The sequence below is a fragment of the Aplidium turbinatum genome, chromosome 14 (genome assembly GCF_918807975.1).
Source record: "Aplidium turbinatum chromosome 14, kaAplTurb1.1, whole genome shotgun sequence".
In the NCBI taxonomy this organism is placed as follows: Eukaryota; Metazoa; Chordata; class Ascidiacea; order Aplousobranchia; family Polyclinidae; genus Aplidium; species Aplidium turbinatum.
Window position 1 is genome coordinate 18,029,682 of NC_137485.1, and position 15,583 is coordinate 18,045,264.

The 15,583-nt window shown below is 37.5% G+C and overlaps 1 non-coding gene across 1 annotated transcript; it reads right to left on the reverse strand.

The window, feature by feature from the left end:
* Positions 1-9,579: 9,579 nt before the first annotated feature.
* Positions 9,580-9,686, reverse strand: LOC145783747 (U6 spliceosomal RNA). The gene has a single exon (XR_014290961.1). It is a non-coding gene; the product is annotated as a U6 spliceosomal RNA (small nuclear RNA).
* Positions 9,687-15,583: the final 5,897 nt, after the last annotated feature.

The window sequence follows — 15,583 nt, forward strand, 5'->3', positions numbered from 1 at the left end:
GTCGTGGCATAACGATAGGAAAAATAAATACATTTAGCAAGATATCAAATCTCGCAAAAAAAATCTTTTTTAGGTTGATTGTTATTATCATACAAAAAAATCACTAAAATTTTGACTTTTTTCTTCGGCAAAATTGAAGGTTTTTGATATTTTGAAAATGCACGTTTGTGTCTAAGCGATTGAAACGGCATTTTTATGTTGTCAACTAGATTTGCAAGATAAGGTTTTCTACATGTTTTTCTAATTTGTTGGACATGCATTTTGTGTCAAGCTATTTCTTACGCATTAGAAAATTTCTTTCTCTTCAAATTTTGAAATAACATTTTAGATGCAGTTTGCTGTTGACGGCATTACTGCAAAAGCCATCTTTTGTAATTGATACATAACCAAAAACAAAAGGCGCATAAACTACTGCTGGCTGATAGACCACGTAACAATACATCATAATGATGTTTTTCCGAACCAAAGACCCAGAAAACCAATTTTGTTGTATATTAGTTCAGACGTTGAACCAATGACAAAAAGTGATTTGCTGATTTGAAACAAAGTGATTGCTGTTCCCAATGTGCAAACTTTTTGATAAAAGTAATCAAGTTTTGGCCACAGCTTTCTGGTCCACTGAGGCTACTCTGGTCAATCGACTCACGTTGCAAATAACTTATCGACATTATTGGGTAGGCTCACACTGAAGTTGTTTTGTGTAAAGTCTTGCTTGTGAAAAAGTCGAAGTAAAAACACAAAAATAAAGTAAGTTATATTTACAAAGTATTATATTCTTGAATCAACCACAGTTTTAAAAAAAAATAGTTTGAACAGGTTTCATGTAATAGAAACTACAATTGATATCATCGCGAAGGATCAAATAGCTGTGAAAATCACTTCGAACAATTGTTTGTTATGATTTTCATTTTTCATCATGCAAACCAAGGTGAACCTCAATATCATATTTTTATGCCAAACGATAAAAATCGTTTTTATTTTTTTTTAGTTACTTTTAGGAGACAAGGAAAACAATCCGTATAAAAAATAATTCAATTCAACATATTTCCCTTATTTTGTCAGATATGTATTTCGTGCAACAATTTTTTAGAAAAATTGCTGAGTATGGTATCGCGTTTTAGATGCAGTCAGAGAATGCAACTTCGCGGTTGATGGCGTTATTACAAAAGCCAATCTTTTGTCACGGAAATGTATTCGAAAACAAAAAGGCTCAAAAGCGGCTGACTGATAGGTTACGTTGCGATACGTTACAAAAACAAGGCATTGATTTCAGATTCTTTCAACCAAGCAAACAACTTTGCTCCAAATGACATAAACATCCAAATTTATTGAGAAAATGATATATGCCTACACCTTTTTGAGGTAAGCTTTTGTGAAAATAAGCTTTTGAAGATCAACATTTGAAAACAAAGTTTGAAATTATTGAGTTGGTCCTAATAGTGTTTCTACTGAGATATATCAAACTTTTCAATTCTCGTAGAGAAAAAATAATTTTGTAATCTCTCAAGCAACTGCAAAATTACCATTTAGGTAAAGATTCATTGCTGACAATACAGTATGTGCAATGTTTGTCAAAGCACAACAATTTCGCTGCGCGTGTTTTTCCACAAAAGCAGAGCAGTTTAGATAGACGATGTCAAGTTCTTTTCAGTATCCTTCAATCTCTCGTTTTTATAAAAACGTTTTAACAACATCCATAAATATTTATGTGAATATAAGTGTACCGGTACATGCAGAAGTTTATTGGCGGGTCAAAAACTCATTCCTTGTTGCTTTCCGACAAGAAATCAACAAAAAACTTCCCACATCAGTTTGTTTGTTTTGTGAGATAGACTGAGTTTTGTCAAGAAATTTTCGTACGGCTTCTTGTTATAAGTTAGAAACAAAATGTATTGGCCATAGAAAACTATGTAAAATTACATCTTTTTCAGCATGGCTTATCGTATACTTACTCTCTGATATAATTTCAAAGAAACCCAGATGTAATTAAAAGATTAATCAAAGCAACTCAAAACTCGAGTTTGCAAACAAAAGGCGGAATCATTACGGTCGAATGCTTTACAACAAAGCCAACTCACGAGATATCTGCGTCGCAGTTCCACGCACGACGGCGCTCAGTAATCCTATTAATCCGTATAATTAGAAAACAAAAGGACTAGCTAGTAGCAGGCTAAAATATCCGAGTATGTTATGAAAATCATGTCATATCTCTAAAACTATAGACAATAGCAATGTCATTTAAAGCGGAATAAATACTTGAATAATTTTTAGGAAAAGTCAAAAAATTTCAAAGGTGTGGATTGCGTAGTTCTTTAGTGATATTGCTTTGAAAAGCGCCAAGTCCCACCCGACCCCCCCCCCCCCACAGGACAAAGGGTTAAGTTTTAAGAACTACATACCGGTATAAAAAAAACAATGGCACGGAAGGGCATCATGCTATGTTATAATGATGTAATTGTAACCTACTGGGATACAGAATTTTGTGTCTGGAATATTATTATGAGGCAAAATGAAAGATTATAATGGTCACATCGGAAAACCATAATCTCTTCGTGGGAAAATTGTAACATAAAGTTCCCGGATCCGTTCGTCTGTATGTAATGACCGAAAAGAAACACTCTTCCGAAAACGTCTATTCGAGAATTGTATTTCTGTAAAAAATAGCCCACTGGCTGTCGAAATTGAGACGCAATGCGATACACCACTAAACTTGTCACTACAATGCAAATTACTTGGATAAAGACGGAAATTTCGTCCAGCTGGCAAGCACTAAGCAGAACAGTTAAATATGCGACCATCTCTCAAGTAACAATTTTAAGAATGACCAGGTACATTGCAATATTTCAAACGCACGTAGGCAGCTACTGTGACGTAATAATGATAAGCAATGATAAGTTATTCAAGCACCTGTTCAAGTTTGGCTTACACCTGTTCAAGTTTGGCTTACACCTGTTCAAGTAATTAAAGATTTAACGATGATGTAATGTTATGCTGCAGCTGCAATGTTTTACAGGTCTTGCAAACGATTTTGCAATCTGCTCATTTTTTAGAAATATTCCATTACGTAATACGCTAAGATTCAGTAGACCTGAACGGTTTTATATGACGTTTGATTTGGTGAACAATTGTCTGGAACATATAATTAGACTAAAAGCGAAAAGCAGAAATTGTAATATTTCATAATATGCAGTAGCTTACATGACCTTAAAAGGGCACCATTGCTCCCCCCCTTCCCCCCGCTTCCGGTGCCCCTGATGTGCTCCATCGCGATTTCAGCTTGTTTTCTCAGTTGGACAGCTACTGAACTATAAGTTTGCATATTTGAAACCGATAAACAAAAAATCTGCTATTTAAGGCAGAAACGCGAAGACGTCATTTCCTAGTAACAGGTGCAGACACATTTCGACACAAGATTACATTTAAGTGTTGCAACACACAAAGCCACACAAGACAAAATAACATTTGAGTGTTGTTGCACCAGCATTGGTTAAAACTTTCAAGCATTGAAACATTTCCGTCGTAGCTTCAATGTTTGTCCCCAGTGGCCCCGCCAGACCTTCAACAATGGGGGGCAAAATATTGACAGTGCAAGACAGTAGCGTAGTCAAAAACTTTGAAAGGGGGGGTGTTGATAGCCGGCGGGCGAAGCCCGATGGCGTGTTCGCCGAAGGCGACACTTAGCGGCGGGGGGTCTGGGGGGCCTCCCCCAGAAAATTTTGTAAAATTACTTTCAGTTTAGTGCATTCTGAGAGCATTTTCAACAAAATTGTGGGTATGAATATTCCTGTAAAATGGTGCTGTCCGGTGGCATAGCAAAAGGATAAGATCATGTTTTCTTGGGCATTTTTCGGAAATAAAGCTAAGTCTCTATGTTTTCTTGTTGCTAATTCCAGACTGAGATATTTGAATGTTTGGTATTGGCAAAACTCGCTCTTTTAATGCAGTTTCGTTTAAAATTAGGCAAACTTTGTTTTAGAGACATAGGTTGATTGCTTTTTTTGCGAGATTATTACAGTTTTATTATTTATCAATTTTCTCCTTGGTTGATTCAAAAAACGATCTTATTCCGGGAAGTCACTAACTTTTATGCTCTGAAGTCAACCCAAAGTTTAAAAAATGTAACGTCATAGAGGTCATACATCTTGATGAGTGTCAAACAAAAAGCTTTGAGACAATGAAGTTACTTTAGGCTATTTCGGATATAGGCTATTCAAGTTTTGTATAAGGAATAGCTGTTTAGATGTTAATCTAGATCGAACAAGCGATCTCAGCAGTTGCAGATGGCTTGCATCCTTGCACAGTTTGACGAGAAATTACATTATAGGCTAAAACTTTTCTTGTAAACAATGTATTAACATCCGTAAATTCAATTTGAAAGGTTGAAACCCCCGAACCCCCCTCCCTTGGCTACGCCACTGATGCAAGACATGCAAGACAGTGGTATATTATTTAATTTCTCTTGTTTTCTACCAGGGCTGGAAAAAATGTTTAGCTTCCCGGGAATATGTTTTCTAGTGAAAAAATTTCCCGCGGCTTACAATCACTATAATGAGAACCTTATATTTTACTGATCTCCGGAGCTGACGTAAACCTTAAAAGTCATGTCGCCTTATTCTTAATGCCTCCCTTATCGAAAATTGTTCTTTGTAATACCGCTTTGAAGGAGGATTACGACTATGAACAAAAGAATAAATTTTAAACTTCATTTTCAATTGAAAAGACATGACGTAATGTCTTCCAACCTTAGTTATATATTTTTTTATTACGTAGCGTCTTGTAGGAATAAATTGAAAATCAGTATGATCACTCAAAATGAAAGCAATGGGACTACGAATCCTCACTAAACCAATCAATCAATGGTCTTGTTGCACCGAAGATGAAACCTTGTATTTTACTGATCTCCGAAGCTGACGTAAACCTTGACTCAATGCAAACTCTTTGAAGGTTGGGGGGGGGGGGGGCTGTCAATTCAACTTTTTGTATCAACAGTTGTATCTCTAAAACCACTGAGGCTGCAACTACGAGATTTCTTGACTTTTCCTAACTTTTATTCACCTCTATTGAGCTGAAATTTTGAGCAAATAAAGGTTATAAATTGAAAGATATAAGGCATTTCTCAGCACATCCTCTGAAATATTTCATATTCTATTGTGAAACATTTTCCCACCAGCTGGATGAAAGTAATTAATTTGGCCCATGTCTCGTTAATCCTAACTGTTTCACAGCGTGAAGGGCATTGGCTGTATGTAAAATAATGTAAAAAAAATTAATCACAACATTACAATGCACGTTATTCATTACTCTACCAAAAAATAATGTGTAAACTCACGCTACAAATTACACTCATAAGTGACCTCAACATTTCAACGTATATGAGCAGTTCTAAAATTCACATAGTTTTAATTTTCGGATATGCTCAGCGTGAATAATTTTACAAAGTGAATCTCAAATTTTGAAACCGTACCAAAATAACAGAGATATCACTCCTAAAGCATAAGAAGAATTGACAGCCCCCCCCCCCCAAACTGAGCAAGACTCCAGGAGCCCAACCTTCTAACGGTTAAAAGTCATGTCGACTTATTCTTGATGCCCCCCTTATCGAAAATTGTTCTTTGTAGTACCGCTTTGAAGGTGGATTACGACCATGAACAAAAGAATAAGTTTTAAACTTCAATTTGTATTGAAAATACATGACGCAATGTCTTCTAACCTTATCACATTTTTTTCATTACGTAATATTTATCACCACCAAACCACTTCTGACGATCGAATTTGTTAATTTATTATTCGGTAAAATGTTTAGGTGATGTCACATCATTACGCCGATTTGAGATATAATTTCATTCATGACGTCGTCGTATGGATGAAAAACTTTTACAAGTTTTATACTCTGCTGAGATTAAAGAAGAAACATAAATGATAAATATTGGAGAAATTGAGTCTCCTTTACAACTTAAGAATCGAACAACTCAAAACTGCTGAAACAAAACGTTTTGTTTAAGTGAAAGAATCACTGCAAGCAACCAATTCCAAAATGCGCGCGGAAGAAGTCATGGGAGTGTGAGGTATCAAAATTTTAACAGGTTGTCATTTTTCTACATCAATGTGACGTTAGTTAAAACTTTAAAAAGTCAATATCTTTGCTTCTGTAGAAAATCTTTTTATCTACTGTACAATTTAGTCATCAAGGTTTTCGATATTTTTTTTAAAGAGAGAGCTTTTACCCCCCCTTGCAACTTGAGTTGACTTACTTGAGGTTGGGATCCAAATATTAAAAAAAAAATATTACTATGTATTGTATTAATAAAAAAAAAAAATTAAAAAGATGATGCCCAAAACATTGGGGGGGCAGCTGCCCCGCCTGCCCCCCCCCCCTGCCGGCGCCACTGCTCAAACGTGAGTTTTTCTACTTTTGTTTTCGTATTACTGTTTTAAAAATTTATTTTTGAGTGAGTGTGAATCGTTAGGTACGGTCAAAGCAAAAAAAAACTGGAAGTATCATATTATTTTATGTGATGTATGTTTCTGCTCTTAAAAGGAATAATAATGTGTTCGGTTGCGTTTGTCTTGCAAATACAGGAGATGGATGCAGTAGCCTATGATTATTAAGCTTCTTTTTGTTTTTCAGAACCCATCTGCCGAAATTATGCTTCGACAGACGATCAATCATACCAACGAAAAGTTATGTCTCTTAAAAATTAAAAAAGAAGTAAGTTTTCTGTTTTGTCTAAATAATTAAGTCCAATAGTATTAAACGTTTGGTTCAATTTGTGTGACGTTTTTGTTTCAGTTATGAAAAAATAAAAAAGTGATAATATTCTACAAAAATTACAATTATTTTTGTCTTTTCAGCGTCGAAAATTAAAAAGGCAGAGGATGCTTCTGGAAGCAACTTTATGAATAAACAACATGTAGGCTATAAAGAGTTGTTCTGTGTGTGTGGTTTTGTTCAAAGAACAATTTTGGGGTAGATAAACAACGCGACAGTAGCCTACCTCTCAGCAGTGATGGGCATTATCGGCGATAATTTACCGGCGATAATTATCGGCGATAAATTTTTATCGCTTATCGTTATCGCTCAATTATTTTTTTAGTTATCGTTTATCGTTATCGCCAATGGCAATATTTGATTTTCGCCGATAATCGTGGATAAATTTTATTTCGGATCAACACAAAAGGTGAAAGACCATGAAAAGTAATATTTTTACTAGCCACCTAGTTAATGAAACTAAAATTGAAACCAGTTCTTCTTCAGTGCCTGAAGTGTGTGTGCACAGGTCGTTGTCAGGGAAGGGGGCACTCCCCCCTGCAGCGACGGCCTTGACGATACAATAATTTTTAGAGTTGCAAATTGCAATGCAATGAAATGCATGCAACAATTTAAAGTAACACAACATCACTGAAACAAGTCATTGCGAAATATGATATTGCTTGAAGCATTTGACATGCAGACCGACATCACATTTTTTTGCATCTTGTTGGCTAGTAGTTTTTGCATGACAATAGGCGCACCGAGTTGCGTGGTAAAATTATGCTAAATACAGTAGCCTATAACCTTTCTCATTTAGCTATGCGACCTAGCCTACCTCAATCAAATATTTTTATTCCCACTAATACAGTGAAAGCTAAAACCTCAATTGCTAAGGTAACAGGGATCAGTTGTCAGTAGATGTTACAGAAAATATATTTCGCACTTATTCAGTGCATCGTCAGTTCTGATCACAGAATAATCTGATTTCAGAATAAGACTAGGTCAGAAAGCGAGGCAGACTCCGACGCAGCTCAGCATCAGCCAAGAGCAGTTAGCTACACTAATACAGTGCTTATATTGTAATTCTCATCTCAATAACTCAGCGTTCTGCCATTGCTTTAATGATAGTGTTCACAAAGAAAACAAAAAAAAATATCTGAAATTATCAGTAAATTATGATAATTACGTTATTGTTTTAAAACAAACACGTCTAATTTGACAAGCTTGATGGATTTCACAGTATGCACATTTTTACTACCAATAACGCGATTAGGCTACTGATAAATTTTCAAGCATTTCGCGTTTTTTGGAATTTTTTCAATTATTACTGACTTAGCTGTAAACAGCCCTTTCAGCAGAAAGCAAAATACAAAGTTTGGAATTTTTTATGGTATTTTCATTTGATTTAATTATTTTGCCTACTGCACGTAAGCGGCAGTGTAACTCAATTGATAAAAGCATCCCCAACTGGTATTTGAAGGTATAATTATAAGCACGGCGGTTACCTCAGTGGTTTGAATCTGGATCAAGAGGTTGAAGATTCGATACCCACTGCCGCTGTTGCGATTCTATTCATGCATAACTTACAAAACGTTTTGTCCCTTTACAGTATATTATGTTCGATTTTTCGTCATGTTGATGAAAACAGTTCGTGCTGCATGGGATGGGGCAGCGCTAATCAAGAACATTTTTTTTATCGTTATGGGACATTATCGGCGATAATTTTATCGTTTATCGTTATCGCTTAACTTTTTTTTGATTTATCGTTTATCGTTATCGCTTTAGGCATTTTTTGTTTATCGATTATCGTTATCGCTTAACTAAAAAATGAGTTATCGCGCCCAACACTGCCTCTCAGCAACATCTAATCGATAAGGTACTTACACCGAACACTTCAGAAATAGCGAGGTTGTATTGACAATGCCATCACTCTGTCAATATCGGTAACCGGCCCTGCGTCAAAAGCCTCTACATCTACAAGTATGCGAAACTACCAGGAATAACCCATCAAGGCTTTGTCAGTCCGAGGATAATGATAATGAACGGTCCGAAACGCCGTTCCGGAAGCTCGATCAAAAAGTTGACTTGTCCGGAACGGCGTTCCGTAAGCTCAAATATTTTATGCTGTTATTCCTGTATTTTCCTATTGTTATTACTGACTGTTTCCCGCTGCTTAGCACCACCCTTAGTATGCGTTGGCTTGCGTTGCCCTATTCAGAGTAGCATTGTATGTCTAAGCAGTCGTGGGTACCAACTAGAAAAAGTAGTAATAAGAACAGTCTTGTTCCACAAAGAGAATGCACATAGATGAACGCGAAGCTGCGAGGGGACTTTGGGATCTTTTTTTCGTAGTTGCATATTCACAAAGTCCCCTCACAGCTTCGCGTTCATCTAAGCCAGGGGTCACCAACTGGCGGCCCGCCACGCTGTATCGCTGTGGCCGGCAGAAGGTAGGCTATCAGCGTACAAGTATAACCAAAAATACTTTTCTTGAGGAGTTAAAGAGCACGAAGGCAAAAAATACTTTCCGGGAAGCATATTTTCGCTTTGCATACGATTCCACCGAACGACCAATCAGATTATAGTTCTAGGTGGGGATTGCTTAAAGTTATTCCAATGCGATGTCCAGCCACACCGTCCCAGTGGTTGATTAAAACGTCTGTTTTCGAATTTCTGTGAGCACAAGGTTGCTTATTTTAAGTTTGAAAATATCATGTAAACACTGGTGTGCGTTTCACCGTTATTGTGTTTCACGAGCAGTATTCTCTTTATGCAAGTTTTTGTTGGCAAAATAGGTCGGTGTGCCAACTCAATTTATAATAAATTGGCAAAATATGGAACGCTTCACGATTTTGCGTGTCATCCTTGCGCAGGGACCATGCTAATCTTCTCTGTATTGTTCCAATTTTAGTATATGTATTGCCGAAGCAAGTACTGCAAAATGTTGTTAATCAACAAATTCTTGCCACGCTGATAAGCACCGCAAGTGACAGTTGTCTAATAATAATCAAAGAAAGACGGTTTTATAGACTCTCACAAAAAGATGAAAAACCAACGCATTGCTTTTTTAGAGGGAAGACTGTTCATGAATTACGATAAAATTACGATTTTTCGGTGATTTTCACAAGCGTTTGTTTCATGGCGCCTGCGGTGTCTTTTTCCCTGTTATTGGAGCCTATTTTTCTCTGATATGTTTGCAGGTCACTATTGTTGCCTGTATTGCGATGTGTCAAACATTTCCTTGTTTACTGAAATTGCTAATTGCAAGGTATCATTTGTGAAGCGAAGTGACAACACCACTCTTGCTTGACGATGAATATTCTGATAAAACCACTCCCCTCGCTATAAGTGTGAAAAACAAGTGGCCTCGTTTATTAGACATTGTTAAAGAAGTCAAAAGTGTTGTTAAAGGAGCTTGGCCTGGCAGTAGCGTTGTTCGACAAATTGTGTTGCTGCGGTATTCTAAGACAAATATTAACAACATGTAACGCTGGATACTGGGTACGAAATTCGTTCTTTTCTAGCATAAGAGTTAACCTACCTAAAATTTTATTAGTGCGGCCCACCACAGCCAGTGATGGGCATTATCGGCAATAATTTACCGGCGATAATTATCGGCGATAAATTTTTATCGCTTATCGTTATCGCTCAAATATTTTTTCAGTTATCGTTTATCGTTATCGCCAAAGGCAATATTTGATTTTCGCCGATAATCGTGGATAAATTTTATTTCGGATCAACACACAAGTGGAAAAACCATGAAAAGTAATATTTTTACTAGCCACCTAGTTAATGAAACTAAAATTGAAACCAGTTCTTCTTCAGTGCCTGAAGTGTGTGTGCACAGGTCGTTGTCAGGGGAGGGGGCACGCCCTCCTGCAGCGACTGCCCTGACAACACAATACTTTTTAGAGTTGCAAATTGCAATGCAATGAAATGCATTCAACAATTCTCTTGTTGTTTTGCTGCAATCGGCAATCGTGAGTGAATTTTACAATTAAAATGTAAGCGCAACTCTGATTGCAGCATCGTGCATTTTACCGCACTTTTTAAGATCAAGACTCTGGAGAGTGGGATTTTATTGCATAGGCTTAGATTAGGGCGTAGCAAGTTAAAAGTTGTTCCTGTTTAAAGTTAAAGAAAATTAGCCATGCAGTAAGCATGAAGTAGATAAGCTATGTATGACGGTCGAGAACAGATGCAAGAACAATACAGTAGACCTGTAGTTCAGTGCTCTCGCCAGAGCGAAAAAAGTAGAGAGGGGGGCACCTGCCCAAAGTGAGAGAGCACCAAAATGTTAACCTAATGAACAAGTCATAAAAAAAAGCCGGTCACATAATAAACGCCATAAGTTTTCGTGGGGCAACAATATTATGAATGCTGAATGGTAATTTTGCAAACCAAAGTTAACAAATAACTAATCAACATAATAAGAAATCGGTTTATAAGGAGAGGCCACAGAGACAAAAAACGTAACAAATAATAACCTAGTGAATTTGAATGAAAAATCATTTAAAATTCAGCCAGAGAACTGGGGAAGCGCTGCAAACTCACTCAGTGAAATCCTAGGATCGGAAGCTCAGGGAGTTTATCAGAGAGTTTTTGGCATAAAATGGCTAATTTTAACATTGAAAATTCCGATATTGTTGTTCCGATATAAATTTCGTTTAATTTTGCATTTTTTGGAATTTTTTCAATTATTGTTGACTTTGCTATAAACAGCCTTTGAAGCAGAAAGCAAAATACAAAGTTTGGAATTTTTTATGGTATTTTCATTTGATTTAATTGTTTTGCCTATTGCACGTAAGCGGCAGTGTAACTCAATTGATAAAAGCATCCAACTGGTATCTGAAGGTATAATTATAAGCACGGCGGTTACCTCAGTGGTTTGATTCTGGATCAAGAGGTTAAAGATTCGATACCCACTGCCGCTGTTGCGATTCTATTTATGCATAACTTACAAAATGTTTTGTCACATTACAGTATATTATGTTCGATTTTTCGTCATGTTGATGAAAACAGTTCGTGCTGCATGGGATGGGGCAGCGCTAATCAAGAAAAAAAATTATCGTTATCGGACATTATCGGCGATGATTTATCATTTATCGTTATCGCTTAACTTTTTTTTGATTTATCGTTTATCGTTATCGCTTTAGGCATTTTTCGTTTATCGATTATCGTTATCGCTTAACTGAAAAATGAGTTATCGCGCCCAACACTGGCCACAGCTCTCCTTAGTGCCAAAGTGGCCGCATGCAAAAAAGGTTGGTGACCTCTGATCTAAGCGCAATGTCAGCATAAGGTTCATTTGTGAACCTCATGAACCTCACTTTGTGAACCTCAATGAACCTCATGTCAGCATGAGGTTCATTTGTGAAAATCTGCGCTCACACTCGCTCGATGAAAGTGCAATGGAATTTAGTGACGTCATCAAATTTTGAAGACTCTGGCTAAATTCCATTGCACTTTCATCGAGCGAGTGTAAGCGCAGATTTTCACAAACGAACCTCATGCTGACATCACCGTGCTTCTCTACAAACTGTAACTGTTTCAAGTTTACTTTTTATACGAATGGTCGGTCCTCCACTGAGAAAGTTTTCACCAGCAACGTTTGTTGGATCCTGGTTGCGTCAGGGAGGTAACTCGGCAATGGAGACCCAAAGTCGCTGAAGGTGTTATGGTTTTGAATAAGATCAATGTCGTGAAAAATTGTAGAACTTGTAATTTTTTGTGTTATTGTTTCACTAAAATGCGAATATTTGCATTAAACAACGTTACATCTTTTATGGACTATGATGCTTACTTTAGCAACGTTTTAAGCACGTAGGTACATCAAGTGTGTTGTTTCAAAGTCTTATTTGGGCATATTTCTGAATCTCTTCTACGGCACCTAGCGCATTTGGAAAGTAAAAAACTAACGTTCCAGAAGCTAATCTTCTGGAAATTCACCACTGCGTGCATAGCATTCCCTACTACTGAGATCACGATAGCTACTCATTGCCATTAACTTTAACTGATAGAATTTTGCCAAGTGAATTTGACAAGCTTCAACAATCGGAAACTGTACTCTGTCAATCTCGGTAACCGGGCCTGCGTCAGTGATTCAAAGCCTCTACAAGTATGCAAAACTGCCAGGATTAAGCTCTGCAAGAAGCTTTCCCAGTTCGAAAATAAAGATTCAATCAATCAAAGCATGGTTGCAAGTAATTTGACGAAGCTACAGTTTCTATTCGACGTACGGCAACTCTAGTCATTACAAAGCAAAATTCCGTTATGGTTGGTTGGTCAGCACAAACGTGACGAAGCATTTACATTTCAAGAAAAAGTTGTCTGGTTTGCGATTTTTTTACTTGGTCCATGCACGAGCTGAAGAAACTTGGGCGTCCTTCCTTTCATAATTGCGAAGCGGAAGCAGAATGCAGGGATATCTAAAGAAGGGGATGCGAAGGCTCACAGCGATTGCCTTATTCTTATGACACTACCAGGGCGGTAGTTTGTAGTGCGTAAAACATGCAGTTCTTTTCACAATTGCAGAAAGTTTTGTTGTGCAACTGGTACAGTCAGCTACAGATGACAGTTAGTAAATGTTACATAGAGCATATTTAAAGAATACTTGTTTGGAAAGACAGTTGAAAAGTTACAAGTTAGCTGCTTTTTTTAACAAAGTCTTTGCAGTAGGCCAGATTTAAAGCAAATAAACGGGTAGTTGAATTAACAAGTAACCATGAGCGTGCAGTGAGTATCCAGGCTTGATACTGATAGCGCAATGCAGGTTATCATAACAAGAGTTATTAAACTACTAACAGTGCCGATTGTCAGTTTACGGTAAACAGAGATTATTTACGATAAACAGAAGCCCTTCTATTGTCAGACGTATTAAAAGCCTTCATATCCCCTTCTCTAGATATCCCTGGCAGAATGTTAGCTCTTATTTTAAACAAGAGCGATCTGTTTCAATAAACATACGCACCAAAGACTTTGGTTCTCCAGCAGTTAGTGGGAGATTTTATTTATTTGCATTTGCCGCTTTATAGACCTACCGGTACGCCAGGGCTAGACACTTGTAGAGAAAATAAACTTGTCCTTTGCAATCAAAGCAAGGAGCTAGCCAAAACAATGATTTTTAATGCATCGGCATCTAAGTCGAATAAGGGTTTTCCACCACAGAGAAACACTTGTCATGCAGATATGTTTCTACTTTTAACCAAGAAATTGTCAGAACTTGTAGAAATTTAAAAATGGCATTTTTTCAAAAAAGGTGTTGTTTTTAGCTAAGGATGGTTAAAAGCCTTTTTAGTTGGTTTTAGACTGTTTACCGGTTTTACCTGTTTTGGCCTGATGCTGCGAGTATGCTGTGGTAATAGCAAATTGCACTAGCTTTCGGAACATAGTTCCCGAGTTGTGGGCTACGAATTATGTTGAAGTGAGTGAGGCATTGTTTTATTCTGCTCTTTTGTTTGGCTTGAGGCTGCTGGCTGTTGAGTTGCTGTGTTGTTAGGCATTATTGCTGTAAAATTTTGTTGAATCAGCTGAATGATAGATTAGGTGACATAGGATGCAACCTAGTTCGTACCCTGAACAGTTCGGACCCTCAGTTCGTACCCTAAAAAGATCGAAAGAAAAAATTAAAAAAAGCGGAAGTCGCTGATCGCAGTTTCCGCAAACATTTTAAAATTTTCCCCCTGAAAAGATCGAGAGAAAGATAGCACAAAGCCGAAGTCGCTGATCGCAGTTTCCGCTAACCTTAACCAGCATAGGCTAATCTATGCTCTAACCCTAACCCTAGCTGATCGCAGTTTCCGCAAACATTTTCCGTAGATTCCGCTAACCGCAGTTTCCGCTAACCTTTACCCTAACTCTAACCATAGATTAATCTATGCTCTAACCCTAACCCTCGCTGATCGCAGTTTCCGAAAACATTTTTCCGCAGTTTCCGCTAACCTTTACCCTAACCCTAACTATAGAGCAATCTATGCTCTAACCCTAACCCTCGCTGATCGCAGTTTCCGCAAACATTTTTTCGCAGTTTTCGCTAACCTTTACCCGAACTATAGAGCAATCTATGCTCTAACCCTAACCCTCGCTGATCGCAGTTTCCGCAAACATTTTTCAGCAGTTTTGCTAACCGCAGTTTCGGCTAACCCTAACTCTAATCATCGAGTAATCTATGCTCTGCTCTAACCCTCGTTGATCGCAGTTTCCGCAAATATTTTTCCGCGGTTTCCGCTAACCCTAACCCTCGAGTTTGTTTGCGGAAACTCCGATCAGCGACTTCGGCTTTGTGCTATTAAACTGCGATCAGCGACTTCGGCTTTTTTTAATTTTTTTTCTCGATCTTTTCAGGGTACGAACTGAGGGTCCGAACTGTTCAGGGTACGAACTAGGTTGCACCCGGTGACATACAATAGTTCTTTTTTTTTCAGCACGGTTGTTGATCTTTTGGACTTTGTCTACTTATGAAAATGGCCTCTTTAAAGCGCATTTGTCCCGTGTCATTTTCTTTGGCAATGATGTATTGTCTATTCAAAGTCAGCGAGGCACTGTTGTTGATGATCAAAGATAAACTTTTATCTGAGCTAAGGTGTTTTTTCAGGCGGGAGTGGAGTGGGCTGATGATGCTGCCTATGTAGCTTTTCCTGCATTTCTTGCATATGATCTTGTAAACACAAAATTTTACAGCAATAATGCCTAACAATATAGAAACTCAACTGACAGTAGCTCCAAGCAAAATAAAAGAGCCACATAAAAACAACAGCCCACTGACTTCAACACCATTCGTCATAGCACATGACTAAAAAACTGTGTTCCAAAAGCTAGTGCAATTTGCTATTA